General features: G+C 39.1%; 1 protein-coding gene across 1 annotated transcript in view; it reads right to left on the reverse strand.

The window, feature by feature from the left end:
• The window catches only part of LOC126416633 (uncharacterized), a 276018-nt gene that overhangs the window by 163548 nt on the left and 98957 nt on the right, over positions 1-13513 (reverse strand). The window lies entirely within an intron of this gene.

The following is a 13513-nucleotide window of genomic DNA, read 5'->3' on the forward strand; positions in this document are numbered from 1 at the left end:
ATCCCATCGATAGAATAATAATAATAATAATAATAATAATAATAATAATAATAATGCATTGAGATATGTACTAAACAGCATGCGGTTACCAGTCTCAATGTTGAAAGGCATAATTAGTGGGACCATGGTGATAACACATTCAAATATTAACTGAGTTTGGACACTATTCACAAAGCAAAGCACGTTGCTAGTACTACTGGTAAACATAAGGCCCTTACAAAATGTAATGGACCTGAACGAGGCAAGAATAATAGTTGGTACTAATCTGTGGGACCATTGAAGGAGGGTACAAAGAAAACAGGTTTCGCATCTAGTAGATGAAGTGGTGCAAATAAATTCATGCCCATGACATGGAAAGGGCTTCTTTCAAAGCTGACCAATCTTCTATTTCTAAGATTGTGAATGTAAGTGCAAATGTTTTCTAGAAGACGCTGCAATCACTGTTGACCATACCACAGGGGTACATTTATCAAATAAAAAATTATGCCACAAACCAGAATCAAACCCTCGACCTCTCGCATGTTAATCCCAAAACTCTATCCACTGCACAAACTGTACAGCATGACTCATATTTGCTGACAAAGGCAGTTACCATACATGTGGTTACAGTGTCGCCAGATTTCCACTATTTAATGTACTTTTTCTGCTGGACATATTCGCCAGACAAAATTTTGTGAAAGACATTTTTTTATCGGTAGCATGTGAGGAGTTGCACTGCGAAGCCCAAGTGCGTGAATTTTTATTAGGAAAATTTGGGAGACACAAGACAGAGGACAAAGTGATAGTCACTGAAGATCGTGTTTCATTCTACTTTGCTTTAGTAAATAGTATCCATTTCATGCACTAATTTTTAAGACATCTTGAAGGAAAAATGAAGGTAATACCTGTGAAATACATGTAATCAGATTTATTATTTCATGAATAATATTTTGATACTTTTTAAAATACTGCTGCTTTTACCAAAACAAGCATATAAAAGGCTTCAGTTCACTGGCATCAGAATATCGGAACAAACTAACTAGTAGCAAGACCCATGTAAGAATACTATAATATGGAAGTAATGTAGTGATAAGTGAAAGAATGAATCGGCAAGCAGCAAGAGCCCTGTCATAAAATACTAGAGCTACATGTTTTTCTAGTCTTCATAACTAAATTCTGAAGCTTAAAACTGGCATATGGTGTGCCATGCAGCAAAAGCAAAGTTTGCCCATGACCTATCAGAGTATGAAAAGTGCTGTTATTGAAAGACATTTTACAGATTGCATTCCAGCTGTTGTTTACATGTATTTACTTTATTTAATTACACTGGTATATATTGTAACATTTTGACATCTGCAGCAAGTGAGAATAGTGTATAGGGCCGAAAGCGATAAATTGTGCATAAATAAAGTAAATATGTGTAAAAACAGCTGATGTGGAACTTGTACAATGTCTTTCACAAATATACAGCTGTGGTACACCACATGAAGACAATGATTGAGATGAAGTTCCTGTTACTGATTATGAAGTGCAACTTCATGGGAGGACAAAAAAAGTTGCATTTGCAATTAAAGTCATAAGAAGACCATTTCTATTGTGATGTTTTGTTTCTCCTGGCTTTTCACATTCTGCATAATACAAAAGTTTAAAAAGTACTGATTATATTATCGGACACCTATACCACTGGAAGAGAGAGAGTGGATACATTTCCTGGATAATCTTGTATAGTCTCATGCAATACCAGTTTTGTTAAACAGATGATGATAAACCACATCCAATAGGCCGTGTCATTTGAGCTGGTAACCTTTACTTCTGTACTTACATATTAAATGCTATATCCCGTTGTTAAGGAAATATCTGCTCATATTTAAAAAATGGAGTAAGTGTAGTTTACGAACTTTTTTTAACTTCATAATAAATTGAAACTTCCTGGCAGACTAAAACTGTGTGCCGGACCGAGACTCGAACTCGGGACCTTTTCCTTCTGCGGGCAAGTGCTCTACCATCTGAGTTACCCAAGCACGACTCACGACCCGTCCTCACAGCTTCAAGTCTGCCAGTACCTCATCTCCTACCTTCCAAACTTCTTCCTTCCTATGGAATAGCTTCTGTGAAGTTTGGAAGGTAGGAGATGAGGTACTGGCAGACTTGAAGCTGTGAGGACGGGTCGTAAGTTGTGCTTGGGTAGCTCAGATGGTAGAGCACTTGCCCGCAGAAGGCAAAGGTCCCGAGTTCGAGTCTCAGTCCGGCACAGAGTTTCAGTCTGCCAGGAAGTTTCATACCAGTGCACACTCAGGGTGTCTACGCAGGCAAGGAAAAAAAAAATCCCGGGTTTCCCGGTTAAAAATACACTTTCTCCCAGGTGAAAACACACTTTTTCCATGTTAAGTGACAGTATATTTTCCCTGCAAAACTTATCAGTCCTTTGAATTGTTATGGATTTATGCACGGGCATTGAATTTCCTGGCACTTATAGAAAATGAAACTCAGGGAAAAAGACACGTTTTGGAAATATCTTTTATGTGCAGCAACACGTACGCTGCGTATTTTCGTATTACGAAAGTATACATTGGAATCCCACCAAACACCGCATGTTAATTTCCGAATCATTGAAATCGAGATTGCAATGCACTTTTGCAAGCCAGTCGTAGCTCATGTGACGTGATCTCGCCAGCCGATAACAGCGGATATTCAGAGCACAGGACATGTGATGTAGTCAGCCAACAGCAACGTCACTGTTAAGTAGCACGAACACACAAACAGGGAAAGTTAATAGTTTAAATTAATATACATAGTGTTGCTACAAGAAAAGCAGAGATTTCACATTTAATATTGGTCTCTAAGGTTAATACGCCACAAGGGAAGCTAAGCTTTCGCATATAATGTTGACCTTTTTTGTGCGTTACACTTTAAGATATATCACACAAATGTGCCGGTAAAATTTTTAATAATGACATAAATGAGATCTTCAGGGTTCAAAATTCTACATGGCTCATCATTAAAGAGTTGATTTTTAAATGAGAGTCAAATGCTGTGTAATTTAAGAAATTCATGGTACATTCTCGCACATAGTTCAACCTATGTATAAGGATATTTACTTTGAAAGTAACGCTTTTCAAACTACCATTCGCTATATTTTCCCACGACCTGTTAGAAATATGTTCGTTTCAGCAGTTGCCGTGTTATAAAATTGGACATTTGTGCCAAAACAGTCTCATGTATTTGGTGTGTGTTGCAAAATTGCTGCAATATTAGAAAGGCCTATTTTGTTTTATCTATCAGACAGTGACAAAATAGACATAATCAAATCGAGAAACCACACCATCTTTGGTATTATTTGTATCAACATCTTTTTCAGTATTAGATAACGACATTTCGATTTTTCATGTAGCAAAATGTTGGACGAACTTTGATGAGGTAATACATTCTTTCGCAGAAAGTAAAGCACGCCATGTAAAGCTGTAGCAAGATTAGAGAGAAAAAAGGCTAGGAGCTAAGAATTGAAGAAATGTACCAATATCAAATGCCTATTAGGCCTACTACAAGCAAAAAGCTTTATGTTAGGAAATAGTTTCACATTACATTCACACGCACCAGTTCCTCAAGCATGAGATCGAAAAGTGGTATTATGAAATTTTTATATAAATTTGGAATCGTCTTATTCTTCCATAATTTGTGTGATGTCTCCGTTTCTTCTCCTTCCTCGTTCTAACAAACAATCCTGTCATCTCCAATTCTGTAGCTATTCCTGCCATTGTCAAAATTTGTTCGCCGATTAACCTTACTAACCCAGCCAGAATCACAGGTTTAGTTATCCCGCGAGTATTCTCCAGTTAGGCATTGTTACATGTACGTACAACATGTTTTCCGCGTTACTTCCAGAATAGAACTTATGCTGCTGCTAGTCGGGACTGTACAACTGGTCGTTACAAGTGTAGCGATGTGGCTAAATATTTTCTGTCAAAATTTCATTTTCTTGGATACACAGAGAAGATACTACGTAATCTTTCTCACCTGTTATTCCTATTAGTCGTTTATTGCCATTCTCGTAGTCTGAATCTATGGATTTTGCTAGTAATTATAACAACGCTGATCATTCGCAAACCCAATCAACCACATAATCAGACAGCGATTGGCATTCATCCGTTCGGCTTTACTCCGCTCAGCTCTTATAGCCCCATCCCCTTTTGTCTGCGGAAAGTTTATTTCTAGATGCGATGAGGATTCTCCTGACAGAGACATCACATACACTATGCACGCATTCAGAAATCAACTTAAAATGTGTTCAAAAATGTTCAAAAACCAACAGGGGTGCATTTCAAAATCATATGAATAATCGATTAACCAATGTGCGCTGGATGCTAAGTGCTTTGTGAAACCAGCTTTCTTTCCTCAAGAATATGAATTTGGTGCCCCCTTTTTCCTGTAGCATCTAGCTGCTTGTTGTGACTGCTTGTACAGCTAACAGCCACATTCCTGTAGCCAGAAACGGGAGAATCTACTGCTCAAACGCAACTCAACTGCTCATGCGCATGATCCCGCTCATAACTGCTACAACGAATCTAATGTAAACAGTTGTGACATCACGCTCATCGTAGGCAATTTGTTGTTATGAAGCTTTGCATAGTCTTCCTAAAGCCTTTGACACATTTTGCTGCTGGCACACGCTTGCATGTGTCATTGTGTATGGCACATTTCCTTTGCAATTTAAGTTATTTTCGTTTCTTTCTCTCGTTTATATTTTATTGTTGAAGTGTTATTCTGCAGTTGCGGGATACAGTAACATCCTCTGTTAGAATATTGGTTCTTACCAGTCGAAATTACAAAAGTTTAACAAAAACTAAATCTGAAAAATTCCCGGAATTCTAAAAAATTCCCGGGTTTTTCCCGATTTTCTCCCGGATGAAAAAATTCCCAGGTTTTTCCCGGATCTCCCGGTGTCATTGTGTATGGCACATTTCCTTTGCAATTTAAGTTTCTTTCTCTCGTTTATATTTTATTGTTGAAGTGTTATTCTGCAGTTGCGGGATACAGTAACATCCTTTGTTAGAATATTGGTTCTTACCAGTCGAAATTACAAAAGTTTAACAGAAACTAAATCTGAAAAATTCCCGGAATTCTAAAAAATTCCCGGGTTTTTCCCGATTTTCTCCCGGATGAAAAAATTCCCAGGTTTTTCCCGGATCTCCCGGTCGTCCCGGGTCATATACACACTGACACTCCGCTCCAGAGTGAAAATCTCATTCATAATAAATTATTTACCTTTGATACGGCAGTTGATCAACTCCCCACTCCACAGTGAATTTAAACACATTTAGGAAAATGTCAGACAATGGAAAATCCAGGATGGAATTCGAAACAATATTATGAAAAGGAAAGTTGTCACCCACCATATAGCAGAGATGCTGAGTTGCAGATAAGCACAACAAAAAGACTGTCACAAATAAAGCTTTCAGCCAGTAAGGCCTTTGTCAACAATAGACAAAACACACACACACACACACACACACACACACACACACACACACACAGCTGCAGTCTCAGGCAACTGAAACCACACTGCAAGCAGCAGCATCAGTGCATGATGGGAGTGGTGACTGGGTGGGGGTAAGGAGGAGGCTGGGGCGGGGAGGGGGAGGTATAGTAAGGTAGGGGTGGCGGACAGTGAAGTGCTGCAGGTGGCCACACTGTGGTTTCCGTTGTCTGAGACTGCTGTCATGTCTGTGAGTTGCATTTGCGTGAATATATGTGTGTGTATTTTTTGTCCATTGTTGACGAAGGCCTTACTGGCCGAAAGCTTTATTTGTTACACTCTTTTTGTTGTGCCTATCTGCAACACAGTGTCTCCACTATATGGTGAGTAGCAACTTTCCTTTTCATAATATTGTTAGAAAAACGTCAATACCTCAGAATTACAAGGCCACATGAGCCATCAAAACGGAAATCATTTTTCATCTTATCTAACTAACTGAATGGAATGGAACATATGGCAACAGTGCTTTGACGAGAGAACAAATTGCCACTATTTTACCACAGGGCTCAATATTGAAGGCACTTTCATTCTCATTATTTAGCATTATTACAAACAATGGAACTGTTTCACAAATTTATTGTAGCTTGTTGCTGAACTTTGCAATCACAATGAGAAACTCATGAGCTTTTGTTACAAATGTTCAATATGTGTCCCCAACCTAATCCTATAGGCACTAAGACTAAACTGAAGCAAGAAGCTGACTTATACTGTTTAAGTTATCTGAGTCACAGATTTCCTCTTACAGTAGTATACCATGGTTGTGAACTGCTTTGTCATTACCAAATGGAATGGCCACACTGTCCTTATTTGGAAACCTTGTCCTGAAATGTAATTCCTCTGATGTGTAAGAGTAATTTTAATAAAATTCAAGCACAACAGAAAGTTTTTCAGCACCTGTTATGTTCTTTACTAACTGTTAATTATTGGAAGAATGTGGGAACTACGAGAACTCGCAACTTTTGAGTTTCCCAGTATAACTGTCAACTTTGGCAACATTACATCCAACAACACAGAAACATTAAAAAAAATGGGCAACATTTCAATCATCTGTAATAAACCTGTATGCATGTTATTATCATTATCATTATCATTTCCCATTAGATTAGTAAGAAGATGAAACACTTCTTTTTGCTGATTATATGAATTTCACATAAATTTTTGTGGAGCAAACATTATGAAAGGTAAATGAAATTTTCTTGAAAATTATTAATGGTTTCCTGTAACGGGTCTGTAAATAAATACCAACACATTAAAGTACAAGGCTAAACCTCCCCTTTAGCAATAAAGCATGAAGAAAAATAATTCATTAAATTTTTGGGTGTGTTGATTGATAACAACATGAAGCAGAAGTAACATACACTACTGGCCATTAAAATTGCTACACCACGAAGATGACGTGCTACAGACACGAAATTTAACCGCCAGGAAGAAGATGCTGTGATATGCAAATGATTAGCTTTTCAGAGCATTCACACAAGGTTGGCGCCGGTGGCAACACCTACAGCAAGCTGACATGAGGAAAGTTTCCCACAGATTTCTCATACACAAACAGCAGTTGACTGGCGTTGCCTGGTGAAACGTTGTTGTGATGCCTTGTGTAAGGAGGAGAAATGTGTACCATCACGTTTCCAACTTTGACAAAGGTCGGATTGTTGCCTATCGTGATTGCGGTTTATCGTATCGTGACATTGCTGCAAGCGTTGGTCAAGATCCAATGACTCTTAGCAGAATATGGAATCGGTGGGTTCAGGAGGGTAATACGGAACGCCGTGCTGGATCCCAACGGCCTCGTATTACTAGCAGTCGAAATGACAGGCATCTTATCCGCATGGCTGTAACGATCGTGCAGCCGCGTCTCGATCCCTGAGTCAATAGATGGGGATGTTTGCAAGATAACAACCATCTGCACGAACAGTTCGATGGCGTTCACAGCAGCATGGACTATCAGCTCGGAGATCATGGCTGCCGTTACCCTTGATGTTGCATCACAGGCAGGAGTGCCGGCGATGGTGTACTCGACGACGAACCTGGGTGCACGAATGGCAAAACGTCATTTTTTCAGATGAATCCAGGTTCTGTTTACAGCATCATGATGGTCGCATCTGTGTTTGGCGACATTGTGGTGAACGCACACTGGAAGCGTGTATTCGTCATCGCCATACGGGCGTATCACCCGGCGTGATGGTATGGGGTGCCATTGGTTACACGTCTTGGTCACCTCTTGTTCGCATTGATGGCACTTTGAACAGTGGACGTTACATTTCAGATGTATTACGACCCTACATTTCAGCAGGATAATGCACGACCGCATGTTGCAGGTCCTGTACGGGCCTTTCTGGATACTGAAAGGGTTCGACTGCTGCCCTGGCCAGCACATTCTCATCGTGTTGAAGCTGCATGGGCAGCTGTACCTGTACATGCCATCCAAGCTCTGTTTGACTCAATGCCCAGGCGTATCAAGGCCGTTATTAAGGCCAGAGATGGTTGTCCTGGGTACTGATTTCTCAGGATCTATGGACCCAAATTGCGTGAAAATGTAATCACATGTCAGTTCTAGTATAATATATTTGTCCAATGAATACCTGTTTATCATCTGCTTTTCTTCTTGGTGTAGCAATTTTAATGGCCAGTAGTGTATGTTCTTCAGCATCAATGTTGAGTGACACTTTGTAATGGATCTGGGAAATGTGTTATTTTCTACCGGATTTGTCGATACCAAATCTAATGAGGGAGGTTGTAAATGTTTTCTTATATTTTTGTCAGAATTTTTTTTTTTTTAATGCTAATTTGCTTATATGTTTGAGAGTGACAGAATATTGATTAATATTAGCAGATGTGATGAAGAATATCAAAGAGACTGGTTACAAGTGGAAGCTTGTGTGTTGTGTAAAATGTCTTTGACGCTGGAGTCGTCTTTGACCGTAGTCAGTCGGCAGTGAACTCTCGGTGTGTGTGACAGTGGAACAATGTGCCGGTCGCCGTTATGATAATTTGCTAGTGAACAGGAAAAATGAATTGTGTTACTACTTTTTTCATATAAACATCAAGAAGGAACCACATTCGAAGAAATGGTATTTGAAGCACCAAAAATGAGGCAAACGCTTTGAACCAGGTCATTTCTGCAGCCGACGAAACTGCATTGTCAGGGTGTCTACGTGGACGAGGAAAAAGAATTCCCGGATTTCCTGGTTAAAAATATACTTTCTCCCAGATGAAAATATGCTTTTTCCATGTTAAGTAACAGTATACTTTTCCTCGGAACTGTAAAATTTATCAATCCTTTCAATGGTTGTGATTTTATACACCTGTGCAGAATTTCCCGGCACTTTAGAAAACGAAACTCAGGGGGAAAAAAAACACGTTTTGGAAAGATGTCTGATGTGCAGCAACATGTACACTACATATTTTCGTATTGCGAAAGTATAAATTCGAATTCCACCAAACACCGCACGTTTCTTTCCGAAGGATTGAAATCGAGATTGTGATGCGGTTTTGTAAGCCAGTCGTAGCTCATGTCAAGCCGATGACAGCGGATATTCAGAGCATTGGACACGTGATGTAGTCAGCGAATAGCAACTTCACAGTCAAGTAGTGGGAACACACAAATAGGAAAACGTAATGGTTTAAATTGATATACATAGTGTCGCTACAACAAAAGAAAAGCTTTTATGTATAGTATTGGTCTCTAAGATTGATAAGCTGCAAGAGAAGCTAAGCTTTCACACATAATGTTGATCTTTTGGGTGCATGTTACACTTTAAGATACATCACAAAAATGCGCCAGTAAAATTTTTGACAACGAAATAAATGTCCGATTTTCTGAGCTCGAAAATATTCTAAATACCCGTCCTCAAAGATTTGATTTTTGAGGGAGAGTCAAACACTCTGTGATTTAAGAAATTCATCGGACATTCGCGCACAGCGTTCATCTTGTGTAAAAGGAAATTTACTTTACTTGAAAGGTACGCTTCTCAAACAGCCATTTGGGATATTTTCCCGCGACCTGTTAGAAATAGATTCGTTTCAGCAGTTGCGCCAGATGACAGGCGTCGTCGTGCTTGCGCAGCTACAATGACGCAGGGAGCCCGTACGTTCGCACATGTAAAACATTAAAAGATCTTACATTATGTCATAAGACATTAGACGATACTCCAAGAGCATGGGAATTTTGTGAACTGTACTAAAATGCATAATTCGGCTTAAAGTGCACATTCGTATGTCCAGATTCAGATGTAAATATTCTTGGAGTACCAGTACCGTATTATCTGATGTTTGGTGCTTTATTATGGCATAATAACCATACGTGCTATGAGATGAAAACATGAACTTGAAATGCAGCAAACAGTTGAAACTAGCAAATTGTGTGGAATTAAACACTTCGTTTCAAATAAATTGACTGCCTCAGCACAAAAGACTAATGACAGTCAAATTTCTTTGACAAACCGACAACAATAACTTCATTGTTCTGCAAGACGATTAGCGCTTGTCTGTCAGAAAGATGGAAACTAAAAACATATTTTAGCCTTCCGTAAGTATGTGAATGTATTTTAATTCACTTGATAGCTCCCGGCCACAGAAATCCGTTTTGTTTTCATTTGACGTGAGAGCAATAAAAGAAGAAGAAACAGCAAAATCACTTAACGTAAACATGGGTCACGTGGAGACTACGACCTCCCCACTACAACTCAGACTGCTCTGTGCATCATGTTCGGATCTATGATATTTCTGAACCGGGGCTGTATCAAATAGTGGCACTCCCCCTCCCTCGAGCATCTGGGGTAGGACGTCAAAAATTTAAAAAATCGTTTTTCAAAAATATCTTCATTTTGTAGCGCACGCCTTTCTGAAGAGTCTGATACATAAAACATATATGTTCGAGGGAATGTAAGACATATTATTTGGTCTTAAGTGTGCCGAAGTGCAGTGCCACGCCTCTTCACACAGCATTCTTCCATTGCACGTCTCTGTATTTTGCTCTGTGGCATTCAAACATGTAATACTTTGTAACGGGTGTCATCAAACTATATTCAGGCCAGTGGAAGTTAAAATGTCCTGTGGTGCTTCTCCTGCTCCCAGTTGGCCGGTTTGACATCCTGCCCCTCTTTAAAAAAAATTCCAGAACAAGAACTCTTCAGAAAACTTGGGGTCTTTACTGCCTATTAGCTAACAACTTGCTGTTTTGTGTGACATAAAATTAAATATAGGATACATAAAACGAGTAAAGACAAGAGACAAGCAAGACAGTACACATTTCTTCAATCCATAAGTCCTAGCTTTTTTCTCTCTAATCTTGCCACAGCTTTATATGGCATAATTTCATTTTTGGGAAAGAATCTATTACCTGATCAAAGTTCGTCAATGTTTTGTTACATGAAAAAACGAAATGTCGTCGTCTAATACTAGAAAAGCTGTTGTTAATACAAATAGTACCAAGACTGGTGTGGTTTCTCGATATGATTACATGTATTTTGTCACTGTGTGCTAGATAAAATGAAACAGGCCTGCCTAATACATCAAATAAATGAGACTGTTTTGGCACAAATTATTTTTATAACACTACAGAATATAATTCACGACGTACCAATATCAAATGCTTATTAGGCTTACTACAAGCAAAAAGTCTTATGTTAGGAAATAGTTTCACATTTCATTCATGCTCTCTAGCTTCTGAAGCATGAGATCGAAAAGTAGTAGTACGAAATTTTTATATAAATTCAAATCGTCATATGCTTCCGTAATTTGTGTGAGTCCCTGTTTCTTCTCCTTCCTCGTTCTAACAAACAAACTTGTCATCACTAATTCTCTAACTATTCCTACCAGTGTCAAAATTTATTCTCTGATTAACTTCACTAACCCTGCCACAATCACCATTTTGTTATCCCACATTCATTCTCCGGTTAGGCGTTATTATGTGTTCGTACAACGCGTTTTCCGCGATACTCCCAGAATAGAACTTTAGTGGCTGCTAGCCGGGGACTGTATAACTGGCCCTTAGTGGTGTAGCGATCTGGCCAAAAATTTTGTCAAAAATTCATTTTCTTGGATACACGAAGAAGATAATACGTAATCTTTGTTGCCTGTTATTCCTGTTAGTCATTTATTTCTGCTCTGGGAGTCTCAATTAATGGAATTCGCTAGTAATTATAACAACGCTCATCATTTGCAAACCCAGTCAACCACATAAACAGCGACTGTCGTTCACCCTTTCGACTTTATTCGCTCAGCTCGTATAGACCCGTCCCCTTTTGTCTACAGGAAATTTTTTTTCTAGATGCGACGGGGATTCCCCTGGCAGATACATCAAGTGTCGTACACTATGCACGCATTCAGAAATCAACTTAGAATTTGATGAAAAATGTTCAAAAACCAACAGGGATGCATTCAAAATCATAAGTAATCGATAGACCAACGTGCGCTGGATGCCAGGCGCTTTGTGAAGCAAGGTCTTTTTCCTCAATAATATGAATTTGGCACCCCTCCCCCCTGAAACTGCCACCTGGGGCAGATAGCCCAGTTTGCCTCCGCCCCCTAGTTCCGGGCCTGTTGCGCATACGTGAATCTGGCAGCTTAGACGCATCAGTAAGATTTTTCCGGATAGCATCTGGCTGCTTGCTGCAATTGCTTATACAGCTAACTACCACACTTCCATAGCCAGAAGCAGGAGAAGGAACTAATCATACGCGACTCAACTGCACTTGCACCTAAGCTCTCTCGCAACCGCTTAAATGAATCAAATGTAAACAATTGTGATGACACATTCATCGGAGGCAATTTGTTGTTATGAAACATTACAGTCTTCGTAAAGCCTTTAACAAATTTTGCTGTTGGCAGACGCTTGAATGAGCGCTGTGTTTTGTTCTTGTATATGGTGCATTTCCTTTGCAACTCAAGTTTTATTTTTGATTTTGTTTTCTCTCGTTCGTGTTTTATTGCTGCAGTGGCGAGATACAGTAATATTCTTTGTTAGAGTATTGGTTCTTACCAGTCAAACTTACAAAAATTTAACTTAAAACTGAAACAATGAAAAATTACCGGAATTCTAAAAAATTCCCGAGTTTTTCCCATTTTTCTCCCGGATGAAAAAATTCCCGGATTTCCCGGGTCGTATACACCCTGATTGTGGAATCATACTTTCACTAGACGACTGAAGCCAACACAGAAAAGTCAAATATCATCTTATAAACATATATGAGAAGAACAAGAGAAATTTGTTAACATCGAGTATTGATTTAAGTGTCAGGAAGTCGTTTCTGAAAGTATTTGTACGGAGTGTAGCCATGTATGGAAGTGAAACGTGGACGATAAATAGTTTAGGCAAGAAGAGAATAGAAGCTTTTGAAATGTGGTGCTACAGAAGAATGCTGAAGATTAGATGGGTAGATCACATAACTAATGAGGAGGTATTGAATAGAACTGGGGAGAAGAGGAGTTTGTGACCCAATTTGACTAGAAGAAGGGATCAGTTGGTAGGACATGTTCTGAGGCATCAAGGGATCACCAATTTAGTACTGGAGGGCATCGTGGAGGGTAAAAATCGTAGAGGGAGACCAAGAGATAAGTACACTAAGCAGATTCAGAAGGATGTACGCTGCAGTAGGTACTGGGAGATGAAGAAGCTTGCACAGGATAGAGTAGCATGGAGAGCTGCATCAAACCAGTCTCAGGACTCAAGACCACAACAACAACAAACATTTCACAGAAAAGTGAGTACTGTCACGAAATATGCTAAATTCAAGTATATAAAATAGTGAGCATATTTCAACTTGCATTCAGGTGATAGCAGATTTCAAAGACATAAATTTTCTCTTATTTTTTATCTTTGCCTGTTTTCTCTCTCTCTCTCTCTCTCTCTCTCTCTCTCTGTCTCTCTCTTTCTTCCTTTTAAGTAACCTCCCTGAAGAAAAACAGAATTCAATGTACAGAAATTTGCAATAAGTATAATGCATACCAATTCCCAATTCTCAAATACGTCGCAGATAACTGGAGAGACTCTTATAATAA

This window comes from Schistocerca serialis, chromosome 8, assembly GCF_023864345.2.
Source record: "Schistocerca serialis cubense isolate TAMUIC-IGC-003099 chromosome 8, iqSchSeri2.2, whole genome shotgun sequence".
NCBI lineage: Eukaryota > Metazoa > Arthropoda > Insecta > Orthoptera > Acrididae > Schistocerca > Schistocerca serialis.